The sequence below is a fragment of the Cibotium barometz genome, chromosome 14 (assembly GCF_041138505.1).
Source record: "Cibotium barometz isolate CiBa-2024 chromosome 14, ASM4113850v1, whole genome shotgun sequence".
NCBI classification, from domain to species: Eukaryota; Viridiplantae; Streptophyta; class Polypodiopsida; order Cyatheales; family Cibotiaceae; genus Cibotium; species Cibotium barometz.
This window is the reverse complement of record NC_141059.1, coordinates 15,874,875-15,890,430: the sequence shown is the minus strand read 5'-3', so window position 1 is coordinate 15,890,430 and position 15,556 is coordinate 15,874,875. Positions and strand designations below refer to the sequence as shown.

Below are 15,556 nucleotides of genomic sequence, written 5' to 3'. Positions count from 1 at the left end.
ACACACTCTTTGTCATCAAGTGAACATTTGACACCTCCCATACAAAATCGAAGTAAATGGTTAAACCAAAAGATTCGGTGTCCATGCACAAGATGAAAAGAAGCAATTGTGAGTCTTCATCGAATCACACTTAGCATCTCGAGGACTATGGTGAATGACATGAACTTAGACATCGGAGTTCCTCGGTGAGTGGCGTGAATGTATGCTTTATGAACCAAATTTTGTTTCTAATTGTAGAAATTGATTTAGTATTGTTAATTTATGCATGAATACTAGGATGATGATGATGCTGAGGATGAAGAGGAAGCTCGTCGAAGAATGGTGGAATCAATGCCTCATTATTCTATGACAAGTGGACGCTTATGGAGGGAAATTAGACTACACCAAAAGAAGTACTTGCCATGCATGAGGGTGTGCACCGAATGAACGAGGATCCCCAATATGTACAAGAAATACCACCATCAATGCCCCATGAAGTTGAGGAGGGTTTAGCCATGAAGTTGAGGAGGGTTTAGCCATGGATGAGATGGTCGATGATTTCTTCGAAGAAGAAGGAGGAGAAGGTGATGATGAATGTCTCACATCGAATGAAGCTTTTCTACAGGAAGCATCGAGTGCTCCACTGTACAATGGGTGTGCATACTCCATTCTTCATGCCTCCCTAGAGTTACTCAAAGCTTACAAACTATATATGGATGGAGCTACGCTCGTGTTACAAGCCTCTTTCGGTGAGTGTCCTATAATATCGTTTTGATGTTTTTTATCGTTTTGATGTTTTTTATAAATACTTTTATCCAAAAGTAACTTATATCGGACAATTGTGTTTAGCCTTATGAAGAAAATGCTTCCAAAGCACAATAAGATGCCCACAACAAGGGAACAAACAAGGAGTGTAGTGACCATGCTTGGTATGGATTACAAGCGCATATATGCATGCTTGGTATGGATTACAAGCGCATATATGCATGTTTCAATGATTGCATACTATTTCGGGGAGTTCACCAACATGCTACCATTTGTCCAGTATGTGGGGGTCTTGTTACCGTGCAATCTACAAGGTACAAAAGTTCCTCGTAAGGTGTTGAGGCATTTTCCTATCATACCTCGCATTCAACACATGTTTCGATAAAAATCTATTACGAAGCTCGTGACATGGCATGCCAACAATCGCTCCACTGATGCCAACAATCGCTCCACCGATGGCAAGATGAGGATACTCGCGGATTCACCGGCATGGCAACACATAGAGGAGATGTGGGTCGAATTCAAGGAGAATCCACAACACTTGTAGCTTGGATTGGGGATGGATGGATTCAATCCGTTTGGATTGAAGTCAACCTCATGGACCACATGGCCAGTGGTAGTAGTAAACTACAATCTTCCTCCATGGAAGACAATCAAGAAGGGTCATGTAATGCTCACCCTTCTTGTTCCCGAAAAGCACAAGGTCAAGAACATGGATATCTACCTTGAGCCTTTGATCGAGGAGCTTGAAATCCTATGGGATCCATGATGTGTCTCAACCACTTTCACAATGCAATATGGAGGTGAAGGCTATTTTAATGTGGACCATGCATGACTTTCCAAGATATGGCAAGTGCTCTAATATGCTTTCTATTCTACTTCCAATTATATTATTTTCTTTCTTCATTCATGCCGTTGAAGATATATGATATATTTCATATTTATCATTTGCAACAATTGGGTCCCACCACCTCTGGATACAATGCTTGCCCTATATGTGGACCATTACTTGTTACCTCAAGACCGGACCATCTCAAGAAAGTGGTGTATGAAAATTATCACCATTTTCTTCCACATACTCATCATGACAAGTTTGTTCCATCTTGGAAAGGAGTTCCACCACACTCACTAAGCATCGACAATTGGGAATCTATTGGAGAGGAGTGGATAAGCTGACACCATCGAGGATGACGAGACACTCGATCTTCTTTCGCCTCCCATACTGGGCATACTTAAAGATCAATCATCTTCTAGATCCGATGCATATCTTCAAAAATGTGGCATCCAATATTTGGGACCACTTGCGAGATTATCTTGCGGTTCAAGAGGACTTGAGATCGATTGAGCGTCTTCCAAGCACTTGGCCAAGGGAGAGGCCGAATGGAAAAGTGGTCTTACCCGTCGCACCTTGGATCTTAAGACGAAGGAGGAGGAGAGAAGAGTAAAGGATCAAATTGCATCCTTTCGTACTCCCACGGGGTGCATGCATTCTTTAAAAGGTGCATTCACAAAAACAAAGAAGCGGGGAGCAGCACAATTGTATGGTCTAAAAACACACGATTGGCATAAGATGTTACATGTATGTTCGATCTTTACTTTCTTATGCTAATGTAATTATAATGACACAATTAACATGTTTGATGTTTTATGCTATATAGTTCATTCTTCCTATATGCATTTGTGGGTGTGGAGATCAAAAATTACGTGAGACAATATACAAAATGGAAGAACTTGTGAGGTAAAGTAAACTCTAATATTATATGCTTTTTTTGTGATAGTTAGTGACGATTCATTATGCTTATTATATAGTTTCATGATCATCTTAATTGTAGGTACATAAGTTCAAAGGAAATAGATCCATCCTCTATTGATGCAGCTCACATAATGGCAGTGGAAGCGGTGTGTATGATTGAGAAAAACTTTTTGAGATCAATACTCACTAGTCAACTACATCTTATGGTACAGTTGGTCGATGAGGTGGCCATGTGTGGTGTGGTGCACACTCGATGATGTTCTTCCTTGAGAGGTTCATGAAGACCTTAAAAGATTTTGTGAGACAAAGAGCAAGGCCAAAAGGAAGCATGGCGGAGGGTTGGTTGGTGCAAGAATCCCTTGTGTACATTTTCGAGTATCTCTCTCGAGTGGATCCCTCCATGCCACGATTATGGAGTAATGATGAAGATGAGAGGATGGTGTCTCATGTACCACATGGCAAAGGAAGAGAAAAGACCATGGATCGATCAATGCTCAAGAAAATGAATACATTTTGTATTCTCAATAGTGAAGTGATAAAGAAGTGGGTGGCAATATATGAAGAAGTAAGGAGAATAAGAGATGAAGAGAGGAAGAGAGGAGCATTTAGGCGATGTCATTTAGGCGGCGTGTGCCTTTTCCATCTAACCTAGTACAACTTCCGAAGGATTGTAGCCTTCAATGGCTAGATGATGAAATGGACAAGGTAGAAAAAGATGGAGAGAAGATCACTGAAGAGGAATGGGAGTATGCTAGAGCATGTTTACCTCAAGTGTGTTTTATCTCTTCTTAAGTCCAATTATACTCATATTGTGTTAATAATAATTATTATTTAATTTTTATTTTGGTATTGATGTCGTATACTCTATACAATGCCATGTGATCCGAGGGAAGGCATTTTCGCACTCGTCGCTCGTAAGATTCTAAGAGGAATACACAAGATTGTGGGATCATGGCAAGTTTTTAGCAAGCAAGTGGAGCAATGCTTGATTATTGTGGCATGATTGAAAAGATCCTCAAGATTGAATATAGAACATTCCATATATTCATATTGGATGTTAAGTGGTTCAAGGATGTGGTGTGTCAAGGTCCTCATGCAACCGTGACAAGGCATCCAAGTGGAATTATGGCAATAGATTCTACAAAGTTTTGGCAAGGAGAGAAGGACACATTTGTGCTACCTCAACATTGTGAACAGGTACAAAACTAATAATAAAGATTAAATTATAAGTTATAATGAAAAATCTTAACGCTTGATGTATTTCTTTTATTAGGTTGTGTTTCAACCAGACTTAAATGACAAGAAATGGTGGTATGTCATACAAGTTGCTTCTCGTTCAAAGACTATTTTTCAAGATGAGGATGTTGTAGAGCTTATTGAAGAGGTTAGAGTCGAAGATGAGCATGCATCAATGGAAGCTGAAGATGAACATACCGCCGAGGATCAAGTGCAAGGTGGTGATAATGAAGATATCTCAAATCAAAATGTGCACAACTAATGGAAGCCGAGCATGATCATGAAAGTGGGGATGATGATAGTGGATGATGATGGAGAGTCCACTAGTAGTGGAATAGATCTCTTTGTTGATCTTGCAATGGGTGGTGATATGGATCTTGAGATAGACCAATTAGCATGTATGGATTTAATTCAAGATGCGACATATATTGAGCCAAGCTCACCCTAATAATTATGTATTTTTTATTAGTCAAATAAATTGTGTTTGATTTTTACTTATGTGTCGTTACGTGTGTCTCTGTGTTTATGTATGGATGGATATGTGAGAGAGATAGAGAGACAAATATACAAAAACATGCTCTCGGGAAAAGGGAAAATTTTCTCTTGGGTTTTCTGAGAAATTTGCTCTTGGGTTTTCTAGGGGCCAAATTTCTTCCACACGGCTATTGGCGTAGCTACTAGGGCGGTTACTGACGTGGCTAGTAGCCGCGCTAGGCTTTTTACAACTCTCTCTCTTGTTTCTCTCTCTTCCCCATGGCTATCTCACGCGGCTATGCCCATGATCTATTGTAGTGCTTCAAGTATAGTAATGTTATTGCTCTCCACTGTTTCCTTGAAAGGCACCTCTTTCTATCTTGCCATGTGGCATACTTGTTCTTTGAGAGCGTTGATATACTAGAATATGCCATGTGGCAAGAGAGATAGTTTGCCTTTTAATATATATAGAAATGGAAAATGATGATGGATGTCCTGCTGTCTGATATTGTGAGAGCTCCTAGCCATCCAAGTGTGAACTCGTCCTAATATGATTCCATGCATACCCATTGCTATTAGAAGGAATTATTTACAATCAACCCATTGCTATTAGAAGGAATTATTTACAATCGACCCATAGGGTTTAGTCAAAACCCTTGCCATGGCAATTAATGAAAACATGCTTGAAATATGCCCATGTCCTTTTTCCTTCTATCAAAGCATATTATATTATTTATGCTATCCCAGATGCATTTCAGGCTGAGCCTTTTCATGGCTCCATCATGGACTCCGGTATATCGAGCTTGAAGCCCACATCTGCCTGCTTCCAAGTGATCTTTATTCATGAATGGACTCATCCAATTCTACACTTTCTTCCAAATTGATCTAACCAATGGGCATCCCCATAGAGCGTGAATGAGTGTTTCTTTTCCCTGCATAAATATTGGGCATCTACCCCCCCCAAGGCATCCACACTTTAAAGGCGACTTCTCACATCCATTTTCCCTATGAGAATTCTCCATATTATGAAGTTTATAGATGTGCATGGAGAACTTTTCATTGCATTCTGGAATTTGCCTCTCATTCCTTTCATAGATAGCCCTACCCAGCGACCAGACTTGATCACCTTCTCAAGTATGAATAATCCCAATCAATGCTTCATTTGCATGTGGGCGAGAGCCTTCCCCTTCTTACTTTGCCAACAGAGCATCCATTTACTACTCCACCCAACAACCTCGAGTCTGTGCAAATGTTGGTGTAGCTGATCTTTCCCCAAGGCTTTGGTGAAGATGTCTACATTGTTTCTCCTATTGATGAATAATAGACCATATCCATGATCCCATCCTTAATGAGCTTCAGTACATAGTGGTACTAGATCTTGATGTGCTTCATGCGAGCATGAAGCACAAGGTTCTTGGTGATAGCCATACAACTCATGCGAGCATGAAGCACAAGGTTCTTGGTGATAGCCATACAACTCCTATTGTCACACCACATCAGTGTCACCACCTTATCTTAAATTCCCATGTGCCACAAGATCCTTTCTATCAAATGCTTCATAGGAGAATCACTAGAAGGCAAGGATGGGTGCTCAAGTATTTGAAGGCACTCTCAGCTATGGGATCACTTATAGTACAGGCACCTCATGAGTCGGGCGTTGCAACTTAAATTGGGTACAACACATTGAATCCATGAAATTTGTTATTGGATATCGCTTCTCATTAGGATTCTGAGTTTTTTTGTGAATCAATAAAAAGCAATCAATGAGTGGTTGAGGCCTAGCCTTCCTTCCTCATAGGTGACAGTAGCTCTTTCTACTTGAGTGCTATGTAAATGACCTTCATTCAGGATGATGGAGCACCACAAGTTCTTCTTTGGATAAGTGCACTACTGAACGAAACTTTGGTAGAAATAATGAGAAAAATTTTATAGCTTGCCTTTTCGGAGTTTGTGAAGGGTGTTGATCAAGCATTCCGTGTATCTAGGCTGCTTGCCCACGGTCATCAGCATGGTGAGGGCTCTAGCGGTAGGGACAAGATCAAGCATTGTAATGTGCCACCATTTGGCCTTTCTTCCTGTATGGGTTGAGCAGTACTGAGAATGATTTGTTCTAATCTCCCTTTTAGGGCTCATCAACTTGTAGTAAACCAAGAACTTTCTTGACCAGCTCTTGCGTTAGGGTCACTTTGCTCAAAATCGGGCGGCTAGTGAATGGCTTGACAAAGCTAGCCATTCCTCGTGCTTCGAAAGTGACAATAAATTGCATGCACCTAGGGATGTCTAGCCGCTATAGCAACATGTCGATAAAACCATGGAGCTTGATGGCAGTTAGCTTGGCATGGATGGGAGGTTGCATGGGAATGGAGAAGCACTCAATTGATACGACCGAGATTGCTCGTCCTTGTCATTCATGTCTTGTCCATTCACTTATTTGAGCATGCCTTCTATAAGATAGCCTGCCAAATGATAGGAGATGGAGTGTAGCTCATACTTTGGCCTATCCACTTTCTTATTGGACTGATGGGTTGTGGACGTGACCAACGCCATGGCAGTTGTTGCTTCCTCCAAGCCTTTGTGTAGATGATTCCTTCTTTATTTGATTTAGTGTATGGGTAGAAGGTAAGAGCCAAGTGGAATTACCAGGGTTTTGGAAGGCACACAAGTGGGTAATAGGTGTGGTATTAAGAGGGAGATTAAGATTGATGGAGGGAGGTGATTAAGGTGGGGCTAGCAGGGGGTTAGGGGTGACTAGAGGGAGGTTTATGGGAGAAGGATGCCAAGAGGGTGAGGAAGATGAAGATGGGAGAGATGGCAATGGGGAGAAGGATGCCAGGAGAGAGAGGAAGATGAAAGAGAGGATCCTAAAGGGTCTAAGGTCTCTCATTTTTAGCTTCTTTTATTTTTATTTAAGCTTTAAAGAAGAACTAGTTTCCGCATCTTAATGATCATGTCGAAGTAGCGCTTCCGTTGCCTTTCCTTAATATACATCCCTACATAGAATCGAGTCTCAGCCAATTTTTCTAGAGCAAGCAGTCTTTCTCCTAAGTCATGGCCATCTAGCTTCTCTCTCTAGGCTACTCTCAAGATGGGAGCCAAGTATTCCATGGATATCACTATATCTAACCCGTACACAAGTTTAAATGGAGTGACTCATGTAGTTGTTTTATAGGCAGTTCTATACACCCACAGACTTGCTGGCAATTTTTGTTCCCAATATGTGCATGAGGCACTGACTGTCTTTGTGAGAATAGAGCAAAGCACCTTATTTGTACTTTTTGGCCATTCTCCTTAAGATAATAGGGTGTAGACTTCCTATGAACAACTAGAAATTCAGCATAAAGGCATGCAATAACTTCATTGAGGAAGTGTTTACCTCTGTCATTGACTAGCTCCAAAGGGCAACCGAATCTAGTGCTCGAATACTCGTACAAGAATGAAGCAATGGATTTGGCATCCACCTTGATTGTTGTTTTGGCTTCTCCCCATTTTATGCAATAGCAAGTTGCTACTATAATATATCATATTTAGTGGCTAGGTTGATAGGGCCTACAAAATCTATTTCCCATTTTTCAAAGGGTTGTAGAGACAAAACATATACTAACGGAAAATGATCTCGATCCCGAGTTAGTTTTTGCAGCGTTGGGACTCATCACATCTTTTGGCAAACGCATGTGCATCCTTGAACAGAGTGGGCCACCACATGCCAGCTTGAAGAATTTTCTTAGTTGTGAGGTCACCTCCAAAGTATCCTCCACCAACAATGGCAACATGGGCTTGTTCAAGCACATCGACATAATCATCCTTATGCATGCATAGTCGATAGATGTCATTTTTGCCTCATCTATACAATTATCTCGCTTGGATTTGGTATGGCTCCGCGAGTTTGATGAGCTTTCGCGCTTTTACCCTAGGCATCTCTAGGTTTACAGTAGGGAGTCATTGGTCCAATAGTGAGCTATATCAAGAGCCCACTCTGGAGCTATGTCCACAGTAAATAGACAAGCATTTGGAATGTCATCGCTCGTCAATTCTCATTGGAGGTTCTCCATTGGGAACATGTGATAAATGATCAACTTGTACATGGATCGAGCCTTTTTTCACTATAATAGTGAAGTCAAACTCTGCAAGAAGCAACAACCAATGCATTATTCCCTACCTAGGTAATTTCATAAACTCATTCATTTGGTCATGAATTTTTCTTCAGAGCCCTAGGGGGAAAAACCTTTGGTGAAGATACCTCTTCATGTCATTCCAACCCAGTTGATTTTTCTCTAGGCCATTAGAACCGTAATAGTTCCTCCATCTGGTTTAAGCTACCCACAATTTTCAGTCAGGCAAGAGTCATTCTTCTCCTCTCATTCTACCTCAAAATACTCATCCATAAAGTCGATCCATGTTTCCATTAATTTTACTAGGTTCTTGCCTTCACCTTTGAATGGACCAAGCTAAGCTTTATGAAGTGCCTCCGTGAAATCATTATTGAGGGGTTCCACTATGGGTCTAGGATGGCATCAATTTCAACTCATGATTCTAGAATAAATCAAGAGAAGATCGTTACACGAAGTTACTTTGGGAAAACTAATTTAAATTTTTCTTGGTGTATACAAAATTCTCTAGGACCTTATTAGCATACAAAAAACTAATTTATATATCTGGAAGACTTATTACAAAAACTGCTTTCTAGGCTCTAGAACCAAAGAGTTTAAAAAGTTGGAAAGATGTTTGTATACAAACACTATGGGTTTAGAATGGCATCGATTTCAACTCATGATTCTGGAATAAATCAAGAGGATCATTATAAGAAGCTACTTTGGGAAAACTAAATCAAGAGAAGATCATTATAAGAAGCTACTTTGGGAAAACTAAATTAAATTTTTCTTGGAGCATACAAAATTCTCTAGGCCCTTATAAGCATACAAACAACTAATTTATTTATCTATAAGACTGATTATAAAAACTGCTTTCTAGGCTCTGGATCCAAAGAGTTTGCAAAGCTGGAAAGATATTTGTATACAAACTTTGCACGTGGAAAGATATAGGCTAAGGTGATTGAGTCTAAAAATAAATTCTCCTAAAGGATGGGTTATCAGTTTAGAGATCCTATACCCTTCGACTAGATCTAACTTCTCTATAATCATAACTTCAAGTTAGTAGCATAGTATGGACTTATATCAATCTCTAGGATATAATTCATCTTTTTCTAATCCCATGCATCCACGTATGGGGCTACTAACAAGTGTGAGGAAAATAGTAGTCTCGACATTCTAAATAGTACTTGTGATAGCTCTAGGGAGGTCATTGGGGCCAAATATTCTAATGTGATGCACATAAACTTGACATTGAGTCATAAACTGAAATTGAAAACACACACATGTTTAGTTGAAAATTTATTATTGTTATTGTTATTTCCATAATCTTAAGATAGCTATCAAATGAGTACATAATCCAAAAGAATCATTGAGTCATACAAGCCACACCATATCATTCACAATCTTTAGAAGTCAGCATCTATGCTTCCAATCTTCTTGTGTCTAAAAGAGGAGATCAACAAAATGCTCAGCAATTGCTCTTTATTCATCCGCCTTTTAAGAGGTAAGGCCGTTAAACGCGGAATAAATTATCTTGTCCTTATGGGATAACCCTAAACTAAGTACTCTAGTTAGATATGGTATGGCCATCTAAAAAAGGAAATTCAAGATAGGTTTTTGTTTAAAATTTAATTTATGCTCTAATAACAGCTATAAGACCCCTCCTACCTTGTCGTTCTCATCTAAATGTATAGCATAAGGCTTATTCTAAGGGTAGAGCGACTTACTCAGGGCCTCTCCTATAATTATCCCTATGTTAGGCTATCCTAGCAGCTCCTCGATGAGGGCTCAACTAGAAAAATCCTTCCGTCGAGAAATGCACGCAATTCCTCCAAAGTTTCTTTAAATCCTAACTTAAATGTAACTCATTCTCCCAAGGGGCGACTTAGTTTGTCCCTTTCTAATGTTCACAGATCCATCGATGGCATGGCTAACCACCATGGGTCTAGCCATCCACGCAACCACTCAATCTATGGATCCAGTGTTAGGTACTCACTTACCAGTCACTTTTGCTTTTTTCACACCCACACCTCTAGAATACAAGTATGCACACATACCTCTTTAAAACAATGCCTTTCTTTCATTTATGTTTATATAAAATCAACATTGAAAAACATTAACTTAACAACACAATCATCATCATGGCCATCATCCACATAATCATCCATAATTCCATCATTAAATACACAATGAAATGCTCAAGTTTGATTCCTTTAGGTCCACACATTAGGTTAGGTACTTAGACCTACCTCTCTTTTCATGGCCCAATGTTTTAGGCCTCTCGAGAATTAGTCTTGTCCAATTTTGAATTTATAATGGGAAGATCAATGAGGAATTACTGATCACACATCACTCCTTGGGAATGGAACCTCTAACGGAGTTATACACATATCTCCCTCTAGACATGGAACTGCTGTGGTCATGGGATTACAGGAGAGCCTACCCACCTTTGAGCCACTTCTTCTAGCCAGGCCTTAGCATAGGGAGCATAGTTCACTCAAGAGGCCACTTCAAAGCTCTTTGCCCAGTCGTGCCAAGAGAACACTCTTATTGCTCTTCTCGACGAGGTTTATGACCTCAAAAGACTACCCCATGTTGAGGATGACACTCACATGGAATTTCATTGTGGCATTTCCACCTCATCTAGTGCACTAATCTTAATTACGTCACATGTAGGGACCCCAATCTATCACATCATAGATAGGCCCATCGACCTGCAAGGCCTTTATATGACAATTACATCATCAATCATTACTTTCACAATAAATAGTCTTTTTGGATTAACCTTGGCATCATAAATATATATATATATCTTTAAGACTCATTAGAACTTTCTTGGCATTATGAACACATCACATGACTTTCTCACAAGGACTTCAATTCATAGGTGAGGTCTTGAGTCTTGTCAGATTCTCTGCCATTACCCCCAATAGCTTTTGGTAGGTTAAATTTAGATCATCAAGACCTTAAATCTAAAGTTTAGTCATCACGTCTACTTTTATTTGATAAAGGAAGTGATGATTGGTGAACCGCGGCTTGGTCTCGCTTGATGGGACACGTACATGTCAAGAGTGTAGCTCCAATCTTCCTACTCATGGATTCTCACACTAGATCCCATCTACACATGGAGAACATTAAAAAACATTCTTTTAAGCTTTCATACTCTTGGAGAGAAGAACAAGCATTGATAGGCCTTCTACTTTGCCAAAAACTTGGATTTAATTATGCAAGATTGCCTAGGAGTGTCTCTTAAGAACAAGCATCACTTTACTGGGAAAATCCCTTATTTTAATTCTATCTACTAATGATCTTAGGATTTAACAAGATATCTATTTAAAGATGACATTATATGTTCGTGATTTCATTTATCGTTACATTATATATTAAGGGTTACATGCTCCTAATTTCATTTATACAAGACTTTTATCATATTTTTTCTAGGGTCACTCAACTTAACCATAAAGTTTTAAGAATGCATACTTCTATGACAGAAATAACCCACCATTGCTTATTCGGCTTGAAAGCATTGCTTTATGGGGAGAAAACAAGCTTCCGAAGATGAGAGAGACATCCCTAGTAGCATAGCTGACAAATGCGATCATCCGAGATCTGATGCACATATCGCCCTGTCTCAATCTGCAGAGCTGGTGTGATGAGGTCCGGATCTGTCCAATGGCACAATGTATCCCATGTGATAGGTGTACATCCATTTATGCCGGGTGGGTGATAAAATCATCTGGTGAGAGGTGTAAAAAATGGCCTGAGAGGGAGAGAGAGAGAGAGAGAGAGTGTAAGAACCCCTACCCGTAGGGCGGGGGAATCCTTTTGATAGGCGGTTAAGTCTCGTGTTATTTTCCGATTGACGACACCTCAATTCCACTAGAAATACGAGGTTACGAGCAAACGGAGGGACCTAACTCTATCTCACAGGGGAAGCGTAGTCATCCTAAAGGAAATTCTAATCCCCAGCACGGAATGTGCGAGGAGATGGAACAAGACCCACACTTGGTTCAAGGAAGCCAACGCCTTTTTCCCCCCGTATTTCATGAGGCACGGCCGCTGGCTCGGTCCCCTAAAACAAGTCTTGTTTGGGACTCTACTATTCCCTAAGTATCGTAAGTTACGACTAGTAGAAAGCTACACGACTGATCGGGTCCACCCATCCTTAGAATGGTACCGTCAGGGCATCCATTCTCCCACTTTCCACACACTCACCCGTTCAATTGTTTTCTAATTAAGTCCTACCACACTGTGAAACACTTAAAAACAAATTCCTTTGTTAATTAATTACACTTGATTCCTTAAAAGAAATCTTCCTTAGCACAACATTGAAATCAACAAACATACTTACAGTGAAAAATATTTACAAACCTCTTTCATTTGATGAGGCACAAAAATCAGAAAATTGGTTGGCTGCAATGCAAAGTGAATATGATGCTATAATGAAGAATGGTATGAACACTCTAATGGATTTCCCAAAGAATGCTTGAAACACCATGTTCATGAAACGTTGAAATGTCACTGGAGCATTGGTTAAACCAAACGGCATGACTCTGAAAGCATAACAACCCCAAGGAGTGATGAAGGTTGTTTTCAATTGATCCTCCAATGCAATCCCAATTTGAAAGTAACCCGAGTAGCCATCACATATTGTATACTTCTCATGACCTGCTACCTCATCTTGATTTTCATGCATAGAGGTATGCATAAAAGATTATTATTTTACTGTAAAAGTGTTACTTTTATCATACTCATCTTGAAATGGGAGAGGAAAGTGGTCCCTTTTTGTCGCCTCGTTGAGTGGACGATAGTCCACACTTTTGCCACCCACAAGTGGGGTAGATTGGCTAGTACGAGGGCCCTTATAAAGGCTATGATCCACCCGAGTTCAAGTCTCACCATTGGTCGTATATGTCCTCATGTTGCATTCTACCGATGTTAATACCTCTCTCTCTCTCTCTCTCTCTCTCTCTCTCTCTCTCTCTCTCTCTCTCTCTCTCTTATTCGCTAACATGAACCCTAATAAAAAACACACAAATTGATGTCTGTAATGAAACAAGATTATGCCAATAAAACTTCTCTCTCTCTCTCTCTCTCTCTCTCTCTCTCTCTCTCTCTCTCTCTCTCTCTCTCTCTCTCTCTCGTATTTTCTAACATGAACCCTTATAAAAAATACATAAATTTTAATGGTGAACTAAGTATCAATCAAGCATCATATGATCTAATCTAGATCAATAATCAATGTGTTAGAACCGGGCCAATATTCCAATCCAAACTTCCATGTCCAAACCACAATCCAATCACAACCACAACCACAACCACACCGATGATCTAGAATTCGATCTTCCAGCCTCAACCAGCTGGGTAAACCTCACAGACCGTCTCCCCTCGTTGTCAGCCAGCCGATGAGGGCCAAGCCGTCCTATCACCCCCTCAGGTACTGCCGCTTGTACCAAACCCTCTCGCCCTTCGGGGACGTCTCCTCATGAGGTGGGGGTTAAGTCACCGCACTAGCCTCGACCCACAGAACTAGGCAGCATATATACATCACCCTGGTGGTGAAATCCAATTCCCAGTGGCATAGGAGGGGATTGCCCTGGGCTCGCTATATCCTCCGCCCGCTACACAGGCAAGCACGGAGTTAGCTAAGGGGGGGAGAAGCTGTACCTGGTTATCGTTTTCGTGCCTATTTGCTTCAAGAGGGACGAAGTCAATTGTGCAGGGACGCGATTTGCTTCATTCCCTCCTTGGGCAACGTGTGGTTCTTCATTTTGGTGGCGTTTCGGCGCCATAGGAGCACTGGAGTTTTAAGAGGATAGAGAGAGAACGGGGTGAATATAAGAGGTTGGGAACTTGGAGAGAAAAGAGAGAATTCTACTGGTTCAAACGGATTCGAAAACGGAGTCCGTTTGGGGTAGGAAAAGCTTGTTGGGCTTATGGGTAGGAAAGACCTCTTAGCCTAAGTTTAAGTCGCCGCATATGGGGGGGTGGGAAATTGAGAGGTGTCAACTTGGAGAGCTCTTGAGAAGAGTGTACGCCTAGGGAGGCCTAGGGAAGAGTGCACGGTTAGGGAGGCCTAGGGAGAGTAAGGCAAGGGCACACTTTAATTCTATTCACACGGGGGGGAGAAGAGTGTAGGACATGTCCTAGAGCTTGAGGGAGGGCTTGCGCCTAGGGCCTTGCTAGGGGCTTGCCCGGAGAAGGGAGCTGGGAGGATCCTTTTATAGGTGCTGGAGGGTGGACGTCCGGGTGCGGGAAGGTGACACCTGGGTGGTGTAGGTGTTCGGGAGAGAGTGTGGGCGCGAGACACCTGGGGGTGGAGGTGTCTCGAAGAGAGAGAAAGTGTGACACATGGGGGTGGAGGTGTCCCCAAGGGAGAGAGAGCGCGACACCTGTGGATAGAGGGTTCTGGGAAGAGGGGGTACGTGTAGGGGTGTGCTGGAGGGTGTGTCTAGGTCGTGTATACACTTGGGTATCCCGGGTGGATTGTCGGTCGTTTCACGGGCGGCGCCCATGGTGGGGCCCACGCCGGCCCGCTCGCCCTCGTCCCGTTGGTGGGGCCCACGTCGCCCGCCCTCGTCCCCGGGGGGTCAAAAAAAATTTTTGACGAAAATGTTCGGCCTTGCCCCGTGACCATGGGGGCGTGTTCCGTTCGTTGATTAGACGCCTGGATAGTTACTATTTTAGGTTCGAAGTTCGCAGATTAAAGGCTTAAAAGCTTAATTAAACCCATTCTGGATACCCGTTTTTAGTTCAAAAAAAACTATTTTAAGCGTAAAATTACGCGTAGATTCCAAATTTGGATTCAAAATTACAAATTTCTAAGCAAAAATGGCTTATTTTCCAAAAATAGGAGTTTTTTGATCGTAAAAATGACAAACTAAGTTATATTTTTCAACTCTGAAGCAAGTACATTGTTATTTACAATGGGTATGTTACATCCTTCCCTACTAAAAGAACTCGAGATGTCCGCATCTCGGCACGAACTCTGGGTAATTCTTTTGGAGGGTTGATTCTTCCTCCCAAGTGGCATCCTCCTCAGGGTAATCTTTCCATTCCACTAAATGTTCCCTAAGGATTCTATTGCGAAGCACTCTTTCTCTAGAGTCGATGATTCTATTAGGTCTCATTTCAAGGACTCCCTGAGTTGGCATTACAACTTGTTCATCATCAAGAACATGATCAGGATGAGGCACATATGGCTTTAGTAAGCTTACATGGAATACATCATGGATTTTGAGGTGGGTCGGGAGGCGAAGTT

General features: G+C 41.3%; 1 pseudogene; it reads left to right on the top strand.

The window, feature by feature from the left end:
- Positions 1–942: 942 nt before the first annotated feature.
- On the top strand, positions 943–3,995 carry LOC147631709 (uncharacterized; annotated as a pseudogene).
- Positions 3,996–15,556: the final 11,561 nt, after the last annotated feature.